Below are 24,546 nucleotides of genomic sequence, written 5' to 3' on the forward strand. Positions count from 1 at the left end.
AACAGTCCTTTCTTTGACTACTTCAGTGACCCTAACACTTGCACTCATTCTGATAAGAGATGTGACTTCTGTACTTTCACACCTTTCTAAGTGTCAGTCAAGCAGCTTCTGAATGAAGCTCCTAAATGTATTGTAAATGATATAGGACATGGGAGTCTTGCTTCTTTCTGTAAAGAAATCAATGTGTATGTGAGAAATCTGTGATTCCAGATCTCCGCCTAAGATCCCATTCTCTATATTTTTTATGTCAGAAAACAGCCTTTTTGTTGAACTAAAATCTGTGATTCCAGATCTCCACCTAAGATCCCGTTCTCTATATTTTTATGTCAGAAAACAGCCTTTTTGTTGAACTACAGTGAGAAACCTCTGCTTCTTAGGGGAGGTTTAAGTGCTGTTAAAAGACTCTGAGAGTAAAATTATCTGGAGTTGAATGTGATAAGCATGAGGAACTGGGAGAACTTGGCAATTTCAGGGTCATGAAAGCCTTTGACACTGAACCTTAGCTATAATAATTGATTATTAATATCACTATGTGATAAAGAAAAGTTTGACAGCAGGTAAATAGACAATTTCCTGTCCTCTTGTCCCACTTCAGCTTATACTGAAGATACTTGTGGAAAATTTAACTCTTTTCTTTTGTAGTAATCTCTTTAGAATCTGATTTCTGAATCTACTTGGTGTCTGAATCACATAAACTAAAATAACAGCCAGTATTTAACTATTCCAGATGAGAGGTTTCAGCTAATCAGAACAGTACAACTTTTTCGGAATTTATAAACCATTCATACACAGATTAGAAAATTCCTTCTACTCAAAACATGCTACAATTTAGCTACTTAATATTCTTGCTGTATACCTAATTTCACTGAATCACACTAAGACACATGGATAGGTGGGAAAAACCCCATGAAAATATTTTTTCCAGATCTGCAAAATTTGATTTCTAGAGGAAAAAAAAAAAATGGAAAAGAGATATGCATCCAACAGATCTGCAAAATTTGATTTCTAGAAGAAAAAAAAATGGAAAAGAGATATGCATCCATACAATAAACTCAGCAAAATGAACTTATAACTTCCCCTTCCAAAATTAAATATGCAGGTTAAAACTTTGTGTATGAGTTGTATATATATGACTCTGATTCTTTTTATTTGTTTTCTAACCAAGGCACTATTTAAATTCCTCTTTTGAGAATAGGATTAAATTTCCTGATTCTTCTTATTTTAGAAGGCTCTAAGGTAGCCATTTGCAGAGCTCTGACTCAAACTCTCTTCAAGTCATGCAAAAGTTTATTTTTAGAAATCACTATAAAGCTTTCTCTGACACCTAAAACTGCATTCAGTTTAATTCTCTCAGAAACCTTTAAATTTTTAATTGGTACATCAGAACAGTTTTGTTCATTTGATTGTGCTGTGTCATAGCTCTTTTGTTGCTCCTAAGATTCAGCTTTACAAGAGGGGAGAGGGGAGGGAGAAATCTATTAATTCCAGATTATATTGAGGGGAAAGTCTCTTCACTCACATTTGTTGGTGAGTCGACAGACTAAGTTTTTCTCATTTGAAGCTAAAATATTCTTTTCTTTAGGGCTCTGTTCAGACAGTTTCCTGACACCAACTTGAGATTTGACATTTTTCTGGCACTCCAAGATACACACCAAGCCTGTGTGTTTGAGAGTTCCTGGCACTTCACTGTATGGATCAGTTCCTGTGTAATCTAACAGCATGGTGTAATCTTTTATGAAGTATTTCTGGTAGAGAAAATAATTGATTTACAGCAATAAATGCATTTTTCCCACTTCTTTCCTGTGAGGTCTGAATGTCAAAGGCACTAATAAGAGTGTCATGGATATTAAGAACATCTTAATAGAGATGAACTAGAGTGTCTTTAATGCATTTTGTTTTCATCTTTAGAATGAAAGTGACCTTTAGTAACATAACTTAAATGTAGATTGTTAAAAATAAGTTTATATCTGTTCATTGTTAAAAAGTAAAAAATGAAATATATGACAAGAAATTCTAGATGCAAAGATTTACTAAAAACCATTTTCTCAAGTACATTAATTTCAAAAACATAGAATCTCTTCCTGCTTTTAAGAAAAAGGGTGAACAATATATCCTCAGATGTTGTTCTATTTGAGACGTATTTCATTTAGCCAATTAAACTTCAGAAAAGATATTTTATTGATTTTAAGGCAACTCTTGACACTATGAAAGCTATGGAAAGCATTACAGGATAACACATACTTCAATAAACTTTCACTTTAAAAAAATCCAATTAAGTATTACACTTGTATACAAATATTGAAAGATTGAAGTTTGAAAATGAGAGGGTTATTTTGTGGTCACATAACCTATAATATCAATACCTCAGGTGCTGCAAGCTACTTGAAAATATCTACAGAGTTAAAAAATAATTCTTTATGATACAATTAAAGATTTACCTTTGACCCTTTCGCAGTATTAAATGAGAAACATATAATTGAACATCACATATTATGCCTTTTGCTTAAATTGCTGCCAGTGATGAATTTGCCATGGATGAATTTGCTCATACTTTTGAGACTGAGACTAAATGTAAGAAGAACATTGCAATGTTCCAATTACAGACGTATGTCATACTATGTCATACATTGAGTTATTATAACTCCGGCAGATTTTCAAGAACAGGAGCAATAGCATGATGCAGACTATGTTGATGCCACTGTTACTTGAAAGGACAAATACGTAGTATATAAAAATAGTTAAGCTCTTGATACAAACTAATAAACCAGTCATTTTGAAAATATTTAAATATAGTTGTCTTGCATAGCTGTTTTTCAGTAAACATACTGACTACATAATTTTGAAATGCACCGGGGAAATAGAAAAAGGTCACAAAAATGTCTCATAAACATATGTGGTTTTTCCCTATGGATTATAGAGATTAATTAATTAAAATTCATATTTTTTCCTTTTTCTTATGTGCAAGAGAATTCTATGTTTTGCTAGATATATGGTTTATTTCTCATAAGGTGTGTGAAGGAAGTACTGGGCTTATTTATGGCACACTCCAAGTGACAATCATACTAGATCTAATTTATCCATTCAAAATCCCAATGCTTCCTATCCTAATCCCTTTCCAACACACTATATAGGATAGAAAACCTTTTTTTAATGATCTAAGCAACAAGACTTCTGAATGTATCACCTGAGACAAAGTAAAATCATATTAAGAGTTCATATGCTGGTGTACAAGCATATGCGCTGTTTAACAGTAAAACCAGAATTTAATTTAGTAGCATGGACATATACAGGCTTTTCAAAAAAACCAAGATTCTGAGCAAATCTATTGTTGTATCACTCTTTCTCTAAGATATTTTGTGTTTGAGAAAAACCCCTTTAGATTGATGAATCCTGTGAGCCTTTTCATTTTACAAGGATCTGTACTGAGGGTCAGTCTAAATGAACTGCAGAGGTCCCTTCCTTAACCTTAATTATTATATGATTCTGATTCCGTGGTTCTCTGGATATCCTATAGTCCTCAGAGCTGCCAACAGCCTCTGCAAGCGCTTATATGGTAATCTCTTCTAAGAGACTTCTTCAAAGATTCAACTGTGTATTCAGATAGTAAACTGGCCATCTATAACATAAGTGCCTGAAAATAAGATGGGTATCTAAGTTTCTATTATATTCAATAATGATCAAGTAGATGACATTGAGGGAGCCTACAAAACAACTTTGCTTTCCTTAAATTAGATAATTAGTGGAAAGTAGCATTATTGTGTACATAGGGGTGTAGTGCCATTTGAACTACCCTAAGTCATCTGCTGGTTGATATGACAAAATATAAACAGATCACTCTTTTGTGGATTGATATCTAGAGGACAAACTTAGATGTACCCAGTGCTCAGGACAGTGAACCCCTTCACTGAGGAATTCATAAGTGTGTGAAAATAGGCTTTTAGTGCTATTTGTGTTGCCATATTCGTCTCAGTCTCCTACTGGTGCAAGTTCCAGATATCTCTTGCCTTTGATATTTGTAATCCCTTTATACATGACCTGGGTTTCTTAGGGAGACTAGGTTCTCATGTATGGGAAAGTAATTGCATTAGCTGAGTCAGTCCCTAGATTCCTTTAAATGCATCATTTAAATCCACTGCCTGTAAAGGCAGTGTAAGTATTTAGAACATATTCAGACACAGCAGTATAAAAATGTAGGTGTCTGTCTCCCCAAACCCTGTGCAATTTAAACACTGCACACACCTAGATGTGATAAATTCACCTCAGTGTGTTGACATGAGGAACAGAGTGCTCCAACCTTCCACTCATCTTTCACAACCACCTCCTACAGATGGCCTTGGAAATGCACCTGACTGACAATATTTCAATGACTCCATTAAGCCACATATACTGTAGAACACACATTTGCTACATGGAAGTATTCCTAACCAAAGAAACAATATAAGATCAATTCATATGCTTTCAAGAACACAAGAGAAATCGTGCATCTTTAACTGAAACATAATCTTCATTGATAGCCATACAAAAAGTCTTGAAGGTTCAAAAACACTAAGAAGCCAAGGTTAAACCTGTAGGGCTAGAATTTGAACTCTGGATAAGACATAAGTTTTTCCATTAAGAAAAAAATTTCTGAGCAAATTATTTCTTCAACTCATGTTACTGTTCTGGCAATTTCTGTGATAAGGTATGTATCAGTAAAGAAATAAATAAATCCAGCATATCATCAACAAAAAATAATCTTCACTTTATTTAATTTTCTTGAGAAAGCTTTTTAATTTAAAAATGTAAATGGGTATTATCCTCATTATTTATTATTCCTAAAGCAGCAATAGTAAACAATGAAGTAATAGTAAATATAAATCAATAAAGCTATAGGCGTAGAGATGAAATGCTTTTGGTGTTTTGACAAATACGTATAATATGAAGAATTTACATTGCTGAATCCACAATATTTTCTACCAACACAAGGAAAACCAACTAAACAAGTAAAAATGAAACAAAAGAAATAAAAAACCATAAAATCCCCCTGTCACCTGTATTTCTATTTTTAATGCCTAATAGTTACTACATTAGAGGAGTATGATTATCCAATGAACCAACATTCACCAGTGAAATAAATAAGAGTATTCCCAAGTTGAAGGAACTTGCATGTTATGATCATACATAGTTCAAATTTTTCATCCTGTTGTGTAAACGTCAAATGGAATTCTAAGGAGTACTGCATGGGAATTTTGAGTATTTTATGCACATGGAAATAGAGATAACAAACATTTAGACAAGTGTACTGATATTCCTTTTATTTTTAATTATTTTTTGTTTGTTTTGGGTTTTTACTTTATATTACCAGCTCTATAGCATTTAGAGCATGTCTATTTTAGGTATCTGATTCTCACTTCATAGTTGCTGCCTTGACCATTTGGGTCTTTGAAATAATTTTTTTTCATCAAGGAAATGTCCAAAATACTACCCTAAATTCACTAATTATCAGAATTACTCTCAGACGATTAAAAAAATAAATGCTTTAAATTAAAAAATCAAAACAAACAAAAGAAAATATCCCAAATCAAACCAAAGAAACCCATAAGGATGACAAAGGTCACTTTGGAGCCATCCCAATGGCTCCAAATGACAATGCTGTTGGCTCCAAAGCGACCTTTCAATTCATTGGAGGTTCTAAGCTACTTTCTCTAAAAAATCTGAGATGGACAGGACTGGCTTTCTGTTCAGATGAGAATAGGATTATCCATTAGAGGTTCCTAAGGTTACTGACAGATCCTCTACCTTCATTAAATAAGGTTCTTTCAATTATGTTTTTTACTAGATTTGGTTAAATAAATAAAAAAGTATAGGCATCTGTTTCTTCTTCTTGTGAACTTGTTCTGTTAAGTTTTTTTTCCATAGACTTAAATACTGGCACCAACATGATATATCATAAGTGAATAAAGTAAACAGAAACTCTTCTGTGGAAAACACTACCAAATAGGCATATTTCCTTTAAATTATGGTGATTACAAGATGTATTTTTAAGAGTCGTGTCCATTTTACTAACTGCTCTGAATCACTTACTTCTTTAAACTACTTATTTTCTATTTCATATAGTTTGGTTTGGTTGGATTTTTTTTTTTTTTAATTTATTAGCTTGGGTTATTTTGCTTTTTTCCCCCCATGATTTCAGCAATATGTTAATTATAGTCTGGAATGCAAAATACTCATATGTGGTGGAATTTCACTATGGTATATAATTAAAATGTTCTAAATTATGGATAAAGCCCCCACACTCCTGGAGCCCCTTGTTTGTGTTAATCAGCACGTTAAATCCTAGATGGGCTTGTCTCCTGCCAAAGATCAGATGTATAAACTCTTTTAAATTTTATTTAAAGCTGCACAATTTCATTTTGGATATGTCTGAAGACTGGTTTTTAAGTGATACACAGTTCAGTGTGTCAGCTTTTTGTGGCACAAGAAAATCTAGCTACAGGTTGCATAGCTTTAAAAATAGGGTAGTTAATTGGACTGAGTTTCTCCCACTGACTTCTCCTTTTAATGTTTCCAATTAACATATGATTTTGTTTTCCCTTATAAAATAAAGGAAGTAAAGGAAGCAGGAGAGATCTAATCTGGGCCAAATATTGAATTGATACCAACAACCATCTTTGCCATGAACTCTGATGCATTTCCAGCCCAGAACAACACAGGTTTTCACCCTTATGTGCTTTTGTAAACTGATATTTATGCTTCTGTGTGATGTAGTGTAAAGCCACAGAGATTTTACAATCCAGCTCTCACAACTAAATACATCCTTCTCAGCAGAACTGAAAAGCACTTGGCAATTAAACCCATGAAAATACAGTACATGAAAAAATTGAAATTAAGAACCTTGATTATGAGTGCCAAATATTTAGTTGCTTACAATTAATTAGCACAGCTAATTAACAGACCATAACGAAATAGACAGGCAGGGTAGGTCCTTTCCTTTCTCAGTGTGGATGCCATGTAGTGAAGAGAGGCTTAACACCTACAGCTTTAAATCTTCAATTCTCTTTTTTCTCTGCTGCCCTGCTGCAGCACAAGCTTCAAATCTATTTCTGGCATCTCACCACCGTTTATCTCTTTTTCTCCACTCACTCCATTACTGAGTGAGTAGAGTGAGTTACTGAGAAGTTTCAGAGGAGCTATAGGTGAACTGGCCTAAGAAAATGAGTGACTTCTTTGGCATGGCAACAAAGTAAAAGATAAACTCAGGATAGCTCTGACAAATCTGTCCAGTACAGGAGCTAACTGTTATGAATGTACAGCAAAATATTTAATGCCTACTAAATCTTCCCATTAATAGGTGAATATCTACATTTTGCAGAGGCAGTAGAGCACTACACACCATTTTTTCAGTTGCTTGGGAAGATAAATGCCATAACCACGAGTATCGATCCTTCCTTCTCTCCATCTGATTTTTCATTGCAGAACACAATATCATATGTTAAGGAAGATCCCTTTGTTCAATTATGGCCAGCTGTCCAGGTTACATTCCTTCCAAAAATCTCACCCCGTGCCTACTTACTTTTAGGTTGGGAAGGGAAAAAACGTAAGACTTGATGTTGTACAAGAATAATTCAGCAAAAATAAAAAACAAATTATACTATCAACATCAACTTAGCCCCAAGCACAAAGCACAGCAATGCATGGGCTTCTAGGAAGAAAGGTGACTTAATCCAAGCCAATCTCAGTACATTTACCAAATTAGAGCTTTAGCAAAGCCATATAGGAACAAGTGCTGACTATATACTCATCCACAAATGGAAATCTTTTTTGTAGCACTCAGTAAAAAAGCCATTTGTTTTATTATTTTTGACAAGAAGAAATATTCAAAGTTTCCATTTGCAGTTTAATTTTATCTAATGCATCATCTTGCAGAAAAATTTCTTGATTTCTTGATCTCTGCTAGTAAATATTTTTCAGGAACAAATTATACCAAATTGAATAAATGCCATGCTCTTTTAAAAGTTATGGAAATGTCTCAAAATCACAAAAATCAGGAAATCAGGAAAAAAAATATAGCTTTAATAAATGTAGAAACTATTTTCTGGTTATAGAAATAGAAATAAATGCTTCATTACACAAATAACCTTAAACTTGGACCATGATGGATACTGTAACTAATTAAACTGTATGTTGAGGTAATATATTGCATTGGAAATGGAAACATTTAGATGAAAAGGTTGGAAATGGATTGGGTAATAGGTAATGTAGTCCATCCTTTGAAAGCACGATAATGAAAAGGACTCATTGAGACAGATGAGGTTTTTGTGCAGAGTTTAGCATTTATATACATACCAGTATACATTTTTAGACGGGTTTTTGTTTTGATTTGTTTCAGTGACTTGAATGGTATTACTCAGAAAAGCATGTAGTTGTGTTTTTTACAGAAATACTTCTTAAAAAAATGTGAGTCTATTCATTTTACTCAGAAAAGCATATAGGTGTGTTTTTTACAGTAATACTTCTTAAAAAAATGTGAGTCTATTCATTTTTAAAATAATTTTTTAAAATGTAATTAATATATATAATATATAATATATATAATCCATATATTAAATCACATTTCTTTCCACCAATTTCTTTAAGTCTCCATTTTCTCTCGGAATACATTGCAATATCACATCCTGTTTTGTTTTCTCACTTTTATGTTTTTTCTTTCACATAGTATTTAATTACAGAATCCTTAATTTTTAATAAAGATCTGTTTAATTTATTTTTAATTAAAATAGAAAAATGGAAATATTTAAGACATATGCAGACAAGGTAAAGACAAGGGTAAAAGAATCCTAAATATTACACCTTTTGCTGCGTAGGTTGACAGATGCACTGGTGCAGATTAAGAAAACAAAGAACTAACAAGGAAAAGTAATAGAATAGTAAAAGGAAAAGAAGAAAATTTAATAAATATATTTATCATGCATGAAATGCATCACAAGCTGCAAATGCATCAAATATGCATTTAATCTCCCGTTAGAATTATCTATCCTCATTTTCATAAGCTCTTTTCACAATCAAAATATATACAGTGGAAAATGTTTATAACCTCTGAATATTGTACTTTTTATATCTAGACAAATAAATAGCTAAATATACATTTGCATAAAATAACCTCCATCCTTTAGTACAAATTGCCCAATCATGGGTTAATTTTGACAAATTTTTTATCCTTAACCTGGTCCAACACGTCTAGCATGACTGAAAATCTGAATGGACTTAGGTGAATCAGTGTATAGTGTAAGCAAGAATGTTAGAACCTAGAACAACAGAAAAAGGTAAATAAACTTCAACCTAGTTACTGAATGGGAAACAATTACCATAGAGATCTACAGGCATCCAGGAAAATTAAGAATTATGAAACTAAAAATCTATATGTTTTCAAATTATATTAGGAGCACAAGAAATCCCAAAAATACTATAGTCTTAAAATAAGAGAGATAGGGCAATATTTGACACAACTCTTAGGAAAGAGGAAAGTGTAAAAATTAGAACAGCTAGAAGTTTTCAATAAATAATTTATATATTTTGAAGGAAATGAATAGATCATTAAAAATGATGGAGTGCTTTATTTCTTTTAGTAAAGGAATGTAATATTCTAATGGGAATGTATAGGGGATAAACAACTTTAAATCATCAGATTTTGTTAACTTGCATGTGGGACTTATAAAAAAGCTGAATGAGAAGATATGTGGCTTTCTAAAATGTGTTTCTAATGAATGCTGATGTGTTGGAACCTACTGAGAGCATTGTTGGGTTCTTGTTCCTCTTCATGGAATTTAAGTACCTTTAGCCCCTCTTAAAAAATTCACCAAGCAAGTATGGAAGTACGGAAGGTAAAGGAAGGAGTTAACAAACATATGAAAGAAATGGAGTCAACCTAAGTGAATAGCAGTTTAATGGAGGTAAAAAAGTATTTCCTCACCTAGGAAAAAGAATTAAGGGTCATGTAGGTGAAATGGTGATGATGTGTTTTAGAGAGGGGAAAAAGAGGAGGATTGGAAAAAATAATACTGTCATCAGTGCAATATTATTACAAAAAAGAGAGTTAATATTGGCCAAGGTAGCAGTAAGTAGACTGAGGAAATATCACTGACCATGCTACAAAAATTATCATGGAAAGTGTTTTCAGTTCCTAAAATGTCAGTAATATAATTTGAAGTCCTAATGGAAAATACCATTTAAATAACAGACCATACCTCTTTGGTTTGTGGGAATTATACCTTTTAAGTGCAATATATTTTACAATGAATTAAAGGAATATTATTGGTAGATCAGCAATAATTATACAAAGTAAAGTACTATTTTCTCAAAATATGTGTATGATAAGCTGAAGTTTCCTAATATCACTTAGCAGACAAATGAAAAATATTGGTGTTATGTATTCTTCTTTACATAAAAATAAATTATTGGTAGATAACTACATATATATATATATATCTGAAAACAAAAGAGAATTCTTAAAGGACTAATTACATGGGTATTGACTGTTCTTTAGTTGCACTGACAATATGAGTTGACTTACATCAAGATAACAGTAATACCAACATGAAAAAAAAGATTAATTTCAAGGTACTGGTCTGTATCATCTTACTTGTGTTCAATGACATCTGAAGGCAGTTTCTGAGATGAAGTTAAATGACAATATATGGCTAGACAAGCAGCTAAATGTTCTCACGCTTCTGGTCCCCTGCTAGTCATCAGCCATTGAAGATATTGATTACAAAGGAGAATGATGCATATTGCTAGTAAACCTGACAGCAGCATTTGAACACATCATTCAGTACTGAATAACAGAGAGCTACTTGTCAAAGCAGAAAATGTTTCTGTCCACAAGGTCTTGACAATTATTATCTTTTTCATGAATTTTAAGAACAGTAAATATCTTAAAGTTCTGTCAGAAATACTTTGGTGATATAAAACATGTTTAAGGATGCCATGTTTCTGACCACAGCAGCTTTCAAATAGCTATAAGGATTGATTAAGGAAAATGTTCAGTCTTCTTTATGCCATATTAATTTGTCTTTTGTAAGACAACATAAAGAAAACTATTTAGAAATAACCTTATTTAATGTCCAGTGGGTGTTTAATCCAATTAATGTTATTCCCTGTCCTTTTCATAATGAGATGAGTTTTGCTTTCAATATAAGCAATAGCTTATTTCTTCAGAAGGTTTTTTAATATCAGTTTCTTAATTGCCATTTACTCTTACTATTATTCTATTATCAGGAGATTTAAATAGAACAAACTGCTCTCTGCATTGTTTCACTCTGAGACAAAAAAGAAAGTATTCAAGACACAAAATGTGGCACTCAGAGCATTGTAGAACTACTTGACCCTGCTTATCATCTTAGCATTATTTCAGATGCTATTATATCAGGGTAAGGTTAGCAGGTTAACAATGCATCTCCATTCAGTTTTCAGTGAACAGAAAAACAATTTCCAACACCTAATGGAGCTCTTCTGTTTCCAAAACATATGAAATCCATGATCACTTTGATCATTGACTTATTTACTGCATTAAAAACAAAAAGTGAAACTAACCTCTTAACATCCTGATGTTTTTTCAAAGCCTGCTCATTTTAAAGGAGAGAAAAGAGCTTTATTTTTATTGCATTAAAACTTTTTTTCAAAAAATAGTCTTGCATCAAACAAGTTTTCATTAAGCTCCTTAAGTTTTCCATGCTTTCTGCTTTACAAAGCAGAGATGAGGGTGGAGAGAAAAATGTTATTTGTTAAACATTCTGTCTGGGTTTTTTTGTGATGAAAATTTATCCACCTAGAAAAAAAGGAAAAAGGTAAAAAATAGTTAATTGTTTGAGAAGTAGACATTGTGTGTCCTTACTATAATGCAGGATTCAGAAATTAATTAACAGGGTTAAAAAAAAAAAAAGAGGAAAAAAGAAAAAAAAAGTTTTAGGAACCTAGCAAAATTGCAAGTAATAGAAATAAATGTTATATAAATTAACACAGTGATTATGCAAGTTATTTACCTCAAGTCAGTAGCTTGCTTCATTAGACCTGAACAGTCAACGACAACTTCACAACGTCAGTCATCAATCTGATTAATAACATCAATGACACAAAAATTATTCTTTTTTCTTCCCTTTCACTCATCATGCAACCAGAGCATGACCCAGAGAAAAGTAGGTGAAAAACTACATCAGAAACAATCTAGTATATACGTTGTTTATTCCTAATAATATAGACATTTAATTTTCTGTGAAAATGAAGAATCCACTGCTTACTGGAAAATTTGTCTTTTTAATGAGTCACACATTATGTGTACCTTGGAGAAATTAATTCAGATATATAAGTTCCAAATACTTTCTGACATTGTTATAGCAAGCCTGTATTTGCTTTCTTACTTGAATAAATTTGTGGAAAGGTTCTACAGTGGTGTCTCTTCAGAAAAAAAGATACACTGATCAGATAGTGTTATATCTCATAATAAAGTATTGACTCTAACATCTCAAAGAGATAAGTATGAAAAAGCTAATGAAAAATAACTACTTCTACTACCAAAATTTCAAATACATAAAAAAACTTCTTTCTTCAAATTGACTTTTTTTTTTTCCAAAAGGTAATTAGTATTTGGGAAGCCAAAAAACTTATCTACCTTATATTTATTATGTAATTTGTTTTTTTCATAGTGAAATGAATTTAAAATCTTTGCTGGATTTACCTTATTTGAGTGATATAAACATTGGGCACAAAGATAATAAAAACTCTTGGTGTAGTTTATTTAGCTTCAGAAAAAAACCCAGAAGTGTTCAAAAGGTAAAATTATCTTCTTTAAAATGAGATTGTGTGTTGTTTTCCCAAAACTAACAGAGATATTAACCTTATTTAAAGTTCAAAACAAGACCTTGTAAACTACAAAATGGACAACGTATTTCTGAAATTTTAAGAATAAAAGTAATGTGGTTTACATCACGAGAACTTTATTTAATACTGTTACAGATAGTAAGGGAGGTTATAAAAGCAAAGTAGACATGGACAGATTCTTCATATGCTAGGTTTTTGTCTCCTGATGTATCATTATCATAAGAAAAATAATTGTATAAGTTGTCTGCCAAATTAATTTATATGTAAAGAGCCAAATTAATAAAAGCTCCCAGTGGTTCAATAATCAAATCAAATAAAGGAATTTGTTATACTTAAAAGTAAATTTATTAATAAAACCTATTAGAGGCAATGAAATGTATTATTAACCTTAATATTGTGAGTGCAAAACAACTACCCATTGAAAAACAGGTCACTTTGAAACAGTAAGACTAGTTATGAATTTGAAATTTTGATAGGAAAAGTAGTTAGATACTATAGATATGCTCTTGCAATAGCCATAGTAATGGTTCAAGGAAGAGAAGGTTGCTGTTTTATCCAATGTCTGGATCTTTTCTGGTCTTTGAAGACTATAAATCGTAGGCCAATGCAAGCAATGTCTTCTAAGAAGATGCAGTGATTACTAGCTCTGGATGCCCTCCAGTGTCTCAGTGTCCTTCCTAAACTGAGGGGCACAGGACTGGACACAGCACTCAAGGTGTGGCCTCTCCAGTGCCGAGTACAGGGGAAGGGTGACCTCCCTGCTCCTGCTGGCCACACTATTCCTGACACAGGCCAGGACACCATTGGCTTTCTTGGCTCCCAGGTCCCTTTCTGCCTGGGCACCGTGCAGCCACACAGTCCCCATAATGCTGTAGGGGGTTATTGTGGCAAAAATGCAGAGCTCGGCACTTGGACTTATTAAACTGCATATTATTGGACTCTGCCCATCCATCCAACCATTCCAGGTCTCTCTGCAGAGCTCTCCTACCTTCCAACAAGTTGACACATGCCATGCTGATGCAGCTATGGCCCTGCAGCCCATGAAGGTCCACAGTGGAGCAGAGATTCACCTGCAGCCTGAGGACCCACATAGATACTCAAAGATCCCTGGGGAAGACTGTGCTATTTCAGGCTCCAGGTAAGACCTATGGACCATGGGAGAGAGGAGCCCAGTCTGGAGCCACTGTGCTGGCAGGACTTGTGACCCACAGGAGGCCCACACTGGAGCAGCCTGTCCCTGAAGGACTGTTTCCAATGGAATGCACCCACACCAGAGATGTTTGTGAAGGAACTGCATCGGAGAAGCTCATGAAGCTTCCCTCTAAAGTGAGGAGCAGAGGAAAAGTGTGAGGAGTCCTGCTCCTGAGGAGGAAAGAGAGGAATAGAAAACATGCAATGAACTGACCACAGCCCTTATTCCTCATCCCCCTGGGCTGCTCAGGGGAGGAGGAGAATTTGAGAGTAAAGGGAAAGGTGAATTGAAGGTTTTTAAGATTTGTTTTTAATTCTTGTCACCCTACTCTGATTTGACTAATAATAAATTAAACTAATTTCCCCAATTCTAGTCTGTTTTGCTTGTGTTGGTATTTGCTGAGTGATCTCTCCTAGTTCCTACCTCAACCCATGAGACCTTCTTTGTATTTTCTCTCCCTTGTCCAGCTGAGAAGTGGAGTGATAGAACGTTTGGTGGGCACCCTGGTGTCCAGCAGGGTCAGATTACCCCAGTGCAATACAAAAGTAGATTTACAACACTGTGTGCAACTGTATTGATTGTTAAGTTATAGAAGACATTTCTGACCTGTTCAAATCTTCCTCCAAATAATGCAGTGAAACCAAATTTATTTTGCAATACATGTAGATAAACCTATGTCGTTTGAGCTATTTAAGTTCTCTGTTTTTTCTTTTATTGAGAGCATTGCACCATTGTTTTTCACTGACAACATTTTTATCACATCTAAAAAATTATGGTTTTTATCACAATTAATTACTATTAATTTAATAGCTTTACAGCCTTTCACAATTTTATTTTTTTATCAAGAGTACACACTGAGTCCCAAAAAAGGTTGTAGAACCTATCTGCCATAAAATTAAAGACATTTGAAATCAAAAAATTTTCAAGTTCATTGAACTGATATTATCAGGCTATGTTTCATAGAAAATCCTTTCACACCATTGAAAAAAAGCAATGGTCCATATTGATTTTAAAAGGTTTTGTGCTGTTTTCTACATCATGAAACTATGAGATTACATTGTGAACAAATGAATATAAATGTAGACATCTCTTACTGTTCAGGGATATAACATCAATGGTTTACTAGATGATTAGATATAAGATATAATTGTCTCTAATCTTGTGAAATATTTGAAGTGGAAGATTGTAATTTTTCACAGAAGCCTTTGGCAAAAAGCAGTGATAAAAGTCAAATCTCCATTTATCTTGTATTAACAGTGATAAACTGTCCTTTTCATTTCAAGAAGTTAATTCACAGGAATTCATTTCTTGGAAATGTTATTGTCTTTTATTCTGGATTTCTAAGTACTTGATCTAAGTAGTGGTTCTTGAAGTTCAGTGCTGTGCTAAAGATGAAGAATCAAGTGTATTGCAAAGTCTGACTCTTCAGTATCTAAGTATGTCTGCAGGTAGGTATGTCTTTACTTCAGAATAAGAGTATGGAAAGATGTGGAATATATTACACACCAGATGATGGCTCAGCTTCACTGCTGTTGCTTCTAACAATGAGGACAATGACAGAATGCACTGACATTTATTCACCTTTAGTACTTATGTTATTTTCATATATTTGCCTTCCAGGAAAATTTTTCCAAATTAAAAAGCATGTAATTTTAAAGGTGCTAACGCCTCAGATATTCCACTCTTCAAGATTTTCCCCTCCTCATGTATGAAGTGTTCTTCTACCCTTTACATTAATGTGTGTGTTTTTCCTGTAGAAAAAGCAAATTTCAATTGTTATGGGATCTGTGAAAGAATGGTAGAGAATCCCAAAGTGTAGGTGCAATATAATTCTTCATCCCATGTAATGCAGTGCTGGGCTTGGTAATGGCACATGCTTAGCACAATGGAGAAATAAGATCCATAAGATATTTTACCAGGATTTTAGGGTTCTGGTAGGGACAGACTACACTGTCCCTAAGGACCTTGTAAAATGAAAGAGTAATATTATGGGAAACAGAATGAGTGGAAGATTGTGATAATCAAGATTTGCTCACTCAACAAGATTTTCTTTGGAGAAAAGTTATGTATACATGATCACGTGTAGGTTTAATTTTTGCACTTTGATTGAATAAGTATTACTGGAATTCTATGTGGAATTATTGTGTTAGGCATGATGCATTGCAAGGCTTCAACCCCAGAAAGTTCACGTAATCATGTGAAGTAATAATGAAAATACATTGCTGTGTTGCATGGCTCAACTAAGGCCATGACAATCAACAAGACCATGAAAGCTTTGTCTTAAGAAGTTTTATAAAACAGGAAAACGTTTTGTTTTAATCTCATTTTTAAGCTTAGTTATCCACCACCCTGCACTGACTCTATAAAGACAAACTGAAGTACTAACCTTCTTATTTGATTAAAGACATAACAGCTTTTAGTGAAAACAGCGAACATTGCAATGTCAGGAATTGATGTAATTTTGGTAGATACTGGATGTGGAGAAACTAGAACAAGGTAGAAAATTTAAAAAAAACAGTGAAGCATTATTATGTTAATGATGTAGAAAACTAGTGTGCTTTTTTATCACAATATTTAGCTATCCCACTGGAAAATCATGTTATTATTCTATGTGTCAGTTAATACTGAATAGTAAATATTAACTGAATTGGTGGAGAAAGAATTATACCCAAGGACATTCCACAATATCAATTAATTGTAGTTTCTACAATAGAAATAGAAATGAAAATAATGAAGTTAAATAGATTTTTGAAGGATGAAATATGACTTTCTGATTAATTTTAACTTTTCAGACAAACAATACTGTTCAAAAACTGTGTTTAGGGCAAATGAAACTCTGCAAAAATAAATTGTGCTCATTTTTTTCTTGAGGTTCTCAGGGTAGGTATTTGACATTATGTAATGAGGTCTGTATAGTTCAGGTATTATAATCATTGCACCTTTTTAGACCTAAAAGAAAAAGAAGCCCTGAGGGCCACACTTCTAATCTTAACAGGAATTCCAGTTAGTAGAGGTAAGACGAAAATGCAGTTCAGAAATAAACAGATCCTTCTGTTCTGAAGTGACACAACTGAGCAATCAGAGTCAACACTTGAATGAAACTCCTCTAGGCAAAAAGATGAAGCTCTGGAAGTACTAATGTTTCTCAATTACACTTCTGCAAAGGCCAGCCAGTGGAAATGGATTGCAGAATAATACAGAGTGAACCTACTAACTGGAAATATTTCATCCTTCTTTGTATGGGACAGTACTAGTGTTTAGACCTAATGGTAATTTACCTAAAAATAAGATAATTTTTTGCATTTTTCCAGAACAGGTTTGTTCCCTTGGATGCAAATGTCATGTAGTGAAGGGGAAATTCTTGACTCAAATTGTGTGTCTATTCATATAAATAATTCAAAACCTTTTAATAACGCAAACTCAAGTGTTTTTCCATTGGATTTAGAAAAAAAGCCATTTTCACACTTCAGTTTAGAATGAAGATAGTCATCTTCCTCCCAGAGGTGTCTTTTTCAAATTAAAAACACATGAAACAAGAATAGGGACATGACAGGGGAGACTTTGCAGATTATGTTTACCTGTGCAAATTTAGTGATTAATAATAGATAGGAATACTTTGACTTTATTACTTTTGCTCTCTCAAATGAAATTAGATTTACAGCATAAAGACAGAAGCAGTGTCTTTTAACTTCAGCGCACATTGTTTGAAGACATTGTTCGTAAAATAACCAGAGAGAATAAAATCAAATTTAGATGAAAAACAGGTGCATTAATAGAAACTCTGAATTTCTCTAAATTTTGCTGAAACATCTGCATAAGCCTAAGAAGAAATATATCCCTCCTGGTCCTGTGCAGGCTACTTGGCATATCAGAAAACCCTCTGAGCTCTGCAGGTTTGCACTTCAATCCCTAATGTGTGGCAGTGTGATGCCTCTGCTAAGGCAGAGCAGCATGAATTTTGAACTAGCTGAGCCAGTGTCTGAGCTTATTTGAGCTCTGAGATTGCTGTGAGAACAACCAGCAAAGCCTGCAGATACCATGGCTACCAGCAGACAGTCAGCAGGTATAATTGGCTGCTCTGAACTGTAGAGGTTTATATGTTAGCTCATGTCAGTACAGTATAGAATAAGCTCCAGGACTCTAGCTGTATTAATTAGAGGAGGAAGGAAATTCTAGCTGTTTCTAGATGCATACAATAGACCCTTCTCCCCCATTACAGGTGAAGTAATATATGCCAAAGTATTAGACCCTTTTCACAGGAATGACATTTAAATGAGGAGGACTATATTTAATATGAGCTGAGAAAGCAAGGCCGAAAACGCAATCACCAACACACCCTGAAAAAGACTGTCCTTGTCACCTCAGTTCTCTTTCAAAATAAGAAATACTGAAAATACTCCTTCTAAGTTTTTCTTTTCAGTTCTTCATATATATTTTTTCAGTTTCAAACCATTGCTCAAACTTTACTTCCATCACGCTAAAAAAAAATCAAGCAAATCAAGCTGCTTATTATTTCCCCCCACAATTTTTTGTTGGGTTTTTTTGTTAATTTTGGATTTTCTGTTGCAGTGGCAATTTTTTTAACAAATACACAAAACTTTTTCCTTCCATTGGTATTATGCTTTTATCTGGCCTTTTTTTTCCCTTTCACTTCATCCTTGTATCTTGTTTTTCTTATTTTTCACTATGCTTATTCGAAGCTGTTTCAAAATTTGTAACAAGGAGCAGTAAGATACATGTGCTTCTATTTTTTCTCATATATCAAATTGACGACAATATTCTTGCCTAAATAGTCTAAAATAATCCAGCTATCAAATTACTAATAGGATTTGAAAATACTATCTGTATCTACCATTATAGGAATCACTTAATATATACTGATCTTGCATTCTAATTCAACCCTGTCTCCATGAAAAAATAACCTGAGAATTATTTCATATTTATTATGATAATATAATGTAATATAATGTAATATAATGTAATATAATGTAATGTAATGTAATGTAATATAATATAATATAATATAATATAATATAATATAATTAATATAATATAATTAATATAATATATGAAGTACATTTTTAGCAGTCAAAAAATTTAAAAGCTTTAAACAAAATTCATTATCAAAATTAGTCTCAACATTTCTCCTTTCTCTTCTCTGGAAGTGTGATCACTGGGAAAAAATGTGTGCAATTTTTAATACCAATACACCTGAGAAATCAAAATTTCCATTCTTCAAGAAAATTATTTCATTTTACTTTAATTCTACTTCGATAAACTGTAACTCAGAATCTTTCTGCAGAGCAAGTTGATAAATTATTTAAAACCTAAATTCCCATTGTTTGAACATCTTTTTAAAGATAAAAATCAACATTCTTACTGAGTACTTTTCTCTCTGATAAGGAAAAAAATATAAAAAAGAGAAAATATACATGGACGCCACTTATTCTTCAGAGAATGGCTCTTAAGAGAAATGCACCCTGAGAATTCTTTACTTGTGTGTATTTATACAGGATCCTTTTATATTCTTTTGAAACTGTTGAAATTTTCCTCTGAAGTCTTACTTTGATTAGCAGTCTTCTGGTTTATGGTTCCCTCTGCAATAAAAACTCATGGGAAATTTTTAAAAAATGGGGTTAAATTCAGAAGGTTAAAAATTCTTTCTACATTTGTTTTATAACCAGGAGCTCAGTTTTGCTCCTTGTCACAGCTCTGCAGAGTGTTGGTCTGTTTGCACCAGAAGACACTTGTTTTTAGCAGCCTCCTCCCATGGGTTTGTCAGTCTCTCATATTCAGTGTTTTAGAAGAAGGAGGTTTTCATTTACCATAAAGCTTTTTATAGTACAGGATAATTCAATTTTTATTAAAAATACAGCGAATTCAAACACTTTAGAATATTGTATCTCCCAAAGGGACAGTGTGTTCTGTGGTGTTCAAACACTGCTAAGTAGCATTACAGTGCAACAATTGAACAAGCTGTTTGCAATCCAGGTGAGATTCTTGCACAGCTGAGTGGTGTTGCTGACACACCTGAGGGACAGGATGCCATCCAGAGGGACCTGGACAAGCTCAAGAAATAGTCAATATAGTTGAATATGACCAAGTTCCTGGTGCTGCACCTGGGTCAGGACAAACCCCATGACCAACACAAGCTGGGAGCTGAACAGATCGAGAGCAGCCCTGCTGAGAAGGACTTGAGAAGGTGCTGCTCAGTGAGGGGCTGGACATGAGCTGGTAAAGTGAACTTGGAGCCCAGGGAGTGTCCTGGGCTGCATCCAAAGCAGCGTGGCCAGCAGGGTGAAGGAGGGGATTCTGCCCCTCTGCTCTGCTCTGCTCTGCTCTGGTGAGACCCCACCTGCAGGGCTGCATCCAGCTCTGGGGTCTCAGCACAGGAAAGACATGGACCTGTTGGAGCAAGTCCAGAGATGGTCACTGAGATGACCTCCTCTTGCAGGAAGAAAGGTTGAGTGAATTGGTTTTGCTTAACCTGGAAAAGAAAAGGCTTCAGGGTGACATCATCACAGCCTTCCAGTACCTGAAGGGGGCACACAATAAAGAGAGGGACATTTTAGAAGATTATGTAGTGACAGAACAAGAGGGAGTGAATTTGAACTAAAAGATTAAAAGTTTAGATTAGATATTAGGATTTGAATTTAAAGTTTAGATTAGATATTCGGAGGAAGTTCTTTACTGTGAGGGTGGTAAGGCCCTGAAACAGGCTGCCCAGAGAAGTTGTGGCTGTCCCATCCCCAGGGGTATTAAGAGCCAGGCTGCAAGGACATGTGAGCAACCTGGTCTACTGAAAGGTGGTCTATTCACAGCAGGGGGGTTAGAACGAAATGATCTTTAAAGTCTTTTCCAACCATTCTTTGAGTCTGTGATTCTATGATAAATACACTGCTGTAAACTTTTCAGGCATACTATCCACAGATTATCTGTAAAATATAATTTGGCTCATTATTTCTGATGATTATACTACAACTGCCACTAGTAGTATGAGAAAAAATTACCCAAGTTCTCCATTTTACTATTCCTTCTCAGTTCTGTGTTACTGATTCTACATATTTTTTCCTCTATTACATCAGTTTGTTTGATAGAGCAATTAACCTAGAAGTAAAGGTGATCTAACAGCAATTCAGATAGATGTGACTGAATGCTCAGCTCACTGAATACAAATAGGGTCAAGAAGGCATTGTGTCTTTGGCTGCTTTTCCTCCTACAGTTCCTCTACTATATCAGCATACAAATTCATTTTACCTGCAGGCAATTGATTTGGCATTGGTTTATAGCATATGCTTATCTATAAACAGGGGCAGTGTATACCAAATGGTACAGCAAAATAAGCTGCCAAGTCAAATCAATTTGCACTGGATAATGCTTCCCTGTTTCTGTTACGGTTCTTCTACAGGCTTTGTGTCGATAGAAGTTGTGTGGCACAGGAGCCATGCTGGTAGGATGGCTCCTGTGGACTACTCCCATCCCGTTCTCCAGTGTTATATTTTGCACACATAAACTGCCTGGGCAGTAAGAATGGCTGTCAGTGAATATTTCTTCTCAAGTATTCTTTTCCTTCTATTTTTTTCTTTTTGCTTATTGTCACTTTTTTTACTGAGCGCTTTTCTAAAATGCTTTTCTGCTAGCATGGCTTTTCCCTGAAAATAACAGTGTCTTTGACCTCTGCATTAGTGTCATGGGGCTTAAATAAAATCACTGAAATGTTTAAATTTGTAAATTCTTGCTTAAATGCTCTGGAGTGTGAACATTTTATTAACTAAACCCCTGAGCGTATTATTGTATTTACTTCCTTCACACACTGTTACTCTCCACTGATTAAAGAGTAATTTTGCATACATTTAATATAAAATAAAAGACCATTTCCATGAAGAATTCATCACTGAAATTCAACAGACTGTATGAAAAAATGCAAGAGATTTTTGTGGTTTTGGTCAGTGACTTTACTTCAGTTAATTGTTATGCAATGGGAAGATAAACTTATCTACAAGTTATCTTATGATCTTATGATCTGTTTTAAATTTATGACGGTTCTGTTCTATTCTTCCACTCTTAGAAGTGTGAATATTAATGATAACAGAAGGACAGTGGAAAGCTTAAAACATAGCTAGTATTTCAAATCACAAAACTATTGTTTTAAGGTGTACTTGAAGAAGGCCAAGATAAGGTGATATCCAGACTAATATCCTAAAATAATCTCTAATAGGATATTTTCTGTCTCTGTATTCTAATCAAAGAAGAACGAAAACCACTGAAAGTGAAGCAGGTTTAATTTTCTTAAGGAAAATTTCTGATTATTTATGCTCATGAGGAAGTATCTTAAATGAAAGTAACTTTGAAAACTGGAACAGAATTGGACTTGATTTTAATAGACTTTATGCCATATATTTCATTAAAACTTATATGTTTATTACTAACTAAACTTACCTATCCACTTCCACTCCTCCTTATCTTCATATATTGTAAAGAAATTGGCTCTCCCTGATGCTTATATTTTCCCTGGATCTTAAATTGAAAAGGAAAGTAGAAATTGGTAGTATGGTTGCAGTGCAGTTACAACTCAGTAGAGAAGAAAACCATTACAATATACAAGTCTCTATTGCCATTTCAGAGATCTCTCTTTTTGTAAAATCTAATTTGTAGAATTTTTGCTAACTCCTAACATCTTTTTTGTGATGTGGTTTTGTTTTTGCTTTTTTTATTCAGCTGGAGATTCCGTGCTCTAAGTTTTTTATGATTGCTTCAGCGCACAGGTATAGTGTCTATGATATTATAGAAAAAGAAGTCGAGAAAGCCTCAATATATGAATCCACACCATCTTCTTTATTGAGTTGATCAAGTAACTCACTTCTTTACCCAATTTATTTTGGGTTTTGTACTCCAAACTTTAAAAATATTATTTGAACAAAATCAACAAATGGCTAGTCAGTACAAGATTTTTCAATGTGACTAGATCTTCCATAAAATTTACAACCACCTCAGCTAAAATATTCATAACTTTCTAAAATAAGTTTAATTGTGTGACAGTTTTGACTACCTCTTTAAGTAGCATCTGGAATACAGTCAGTGTTACTATTTGGCTTCTAATTGATAGCTAAGACTGCCAAGACTTTAATTATAGTACAGTATCACCAGTATTTACCTCTCTAACACTTTCACTGATTTTAACAGATACAAATCTGACCATTTCTAAATGATTACTTTGAATCTGTGGTGAAATCTCCAGAACTGTAGCAGTTTATATTATTTTCCTAAACTAGTTTTGATACAAGTTAGTTCTTCTGTAGTCCTCTTCTATTCAGAAACTATGTCAATAATTCTAGTATACAGGGCTAACCCACACTTTTCCTTTCTTTGCCATTTTTTTCAGCAGCTCTCAGTTTTGCTACATTACCATGATTCTGTCATCTCCAAAATTTCTACATTTTCTTGCCTCTGCAACTTGCTTTCAACTTGCAACTTCATACTTGTTCCGAAATGAACTCTTAGCTCAAGTGGTAGAGCACTCACTCAGCATGTGACAGACAGTGGCATTGATACCTGCATTCTCTGTGGTTATTTGACCCTGAGACTAAGGTCAAATAACCCCAGTTACCCTTCTAACCCTGTCGGTTAGAATGTGGTGAAAAAAATGCCATTGTCAAGGGTTTGGTCCCTGTATGGGCCATTCACATAAGAGTTGGACTTCCTGATCCTTGTGATTCCCCTCCAGTGCAGGCTATCTTGTTATTTTTTTAATTAAACTAGAAAATTTTTGCGAATTAAGTTCATCATGTCTGTAACTTTATTCACAAATCAGTGTTGGATTTTTTGTTTGTTTGTTTGTTTTTTTATTGCTGTCAACCCTGTCTAGAAGCTCTGACATCTTTTCTCCTCCTGTTTTGATTTCTTTTTTAATAAGGAAAAACATTTGTTCCTCTCACCAAACATTTTACGCTATGACACAATGATATTATTGTGCATATAAGAGTTTCTGTAAGTTGCAAAAATAAAGAAAAATATAAAATACAAACCCAAATAAGTAGAAATTACATCATTCAAAGCATACAGGAAGACAAAAATAGATTCTCTTATAACAAAGGTGTTAAAAGTCTTGTTCTCAAAATAAAAATCTCACAAAGTCTGTCCTGCTTACATCTTTCTGGTCTCTAGATGTCTGCTTTCAGGTACCTTTCACTTAATTATGTGCTTGAGTAAGTCACAGAACACTTTAAATAAAACTAAATGTGCCATTATTATTAAAATAATCTGCAGGAAGAAAGTACTGAAAGTCAGGCTTCTTTAACCTTTTTATTCTAAACATTAAACTAGCTTATATTCTTCTAAAATTGTTATCCAAAATGGTTGAATATATATAAGTTGAACAGGACTGTGCTCTGAATATAAAACAGAAGCCATTTGAGAACATTATGCTATCCCTTGCTTTCCTGTGACATTTTAGAAAGAATTTATTTATTGTACAGGAACTTTCTATTTTCAAGGGCTTTTTT

Source organism: Passer montanus, unplaced genomic scaffold, assembly GCF_014805655.1.
Source record: "Passer montanus isolate IOZ18808 unplaced genomic scaffold, ASM1480565v1 scaffold11, whole genome shotgun sequence".
In the NCBI taxonomy this organism is placed as follows: Eukaryota; Metazoa; Chordata; class Aves; order Passeriformes; family Passeridae; genus Passer; species Passer montanus.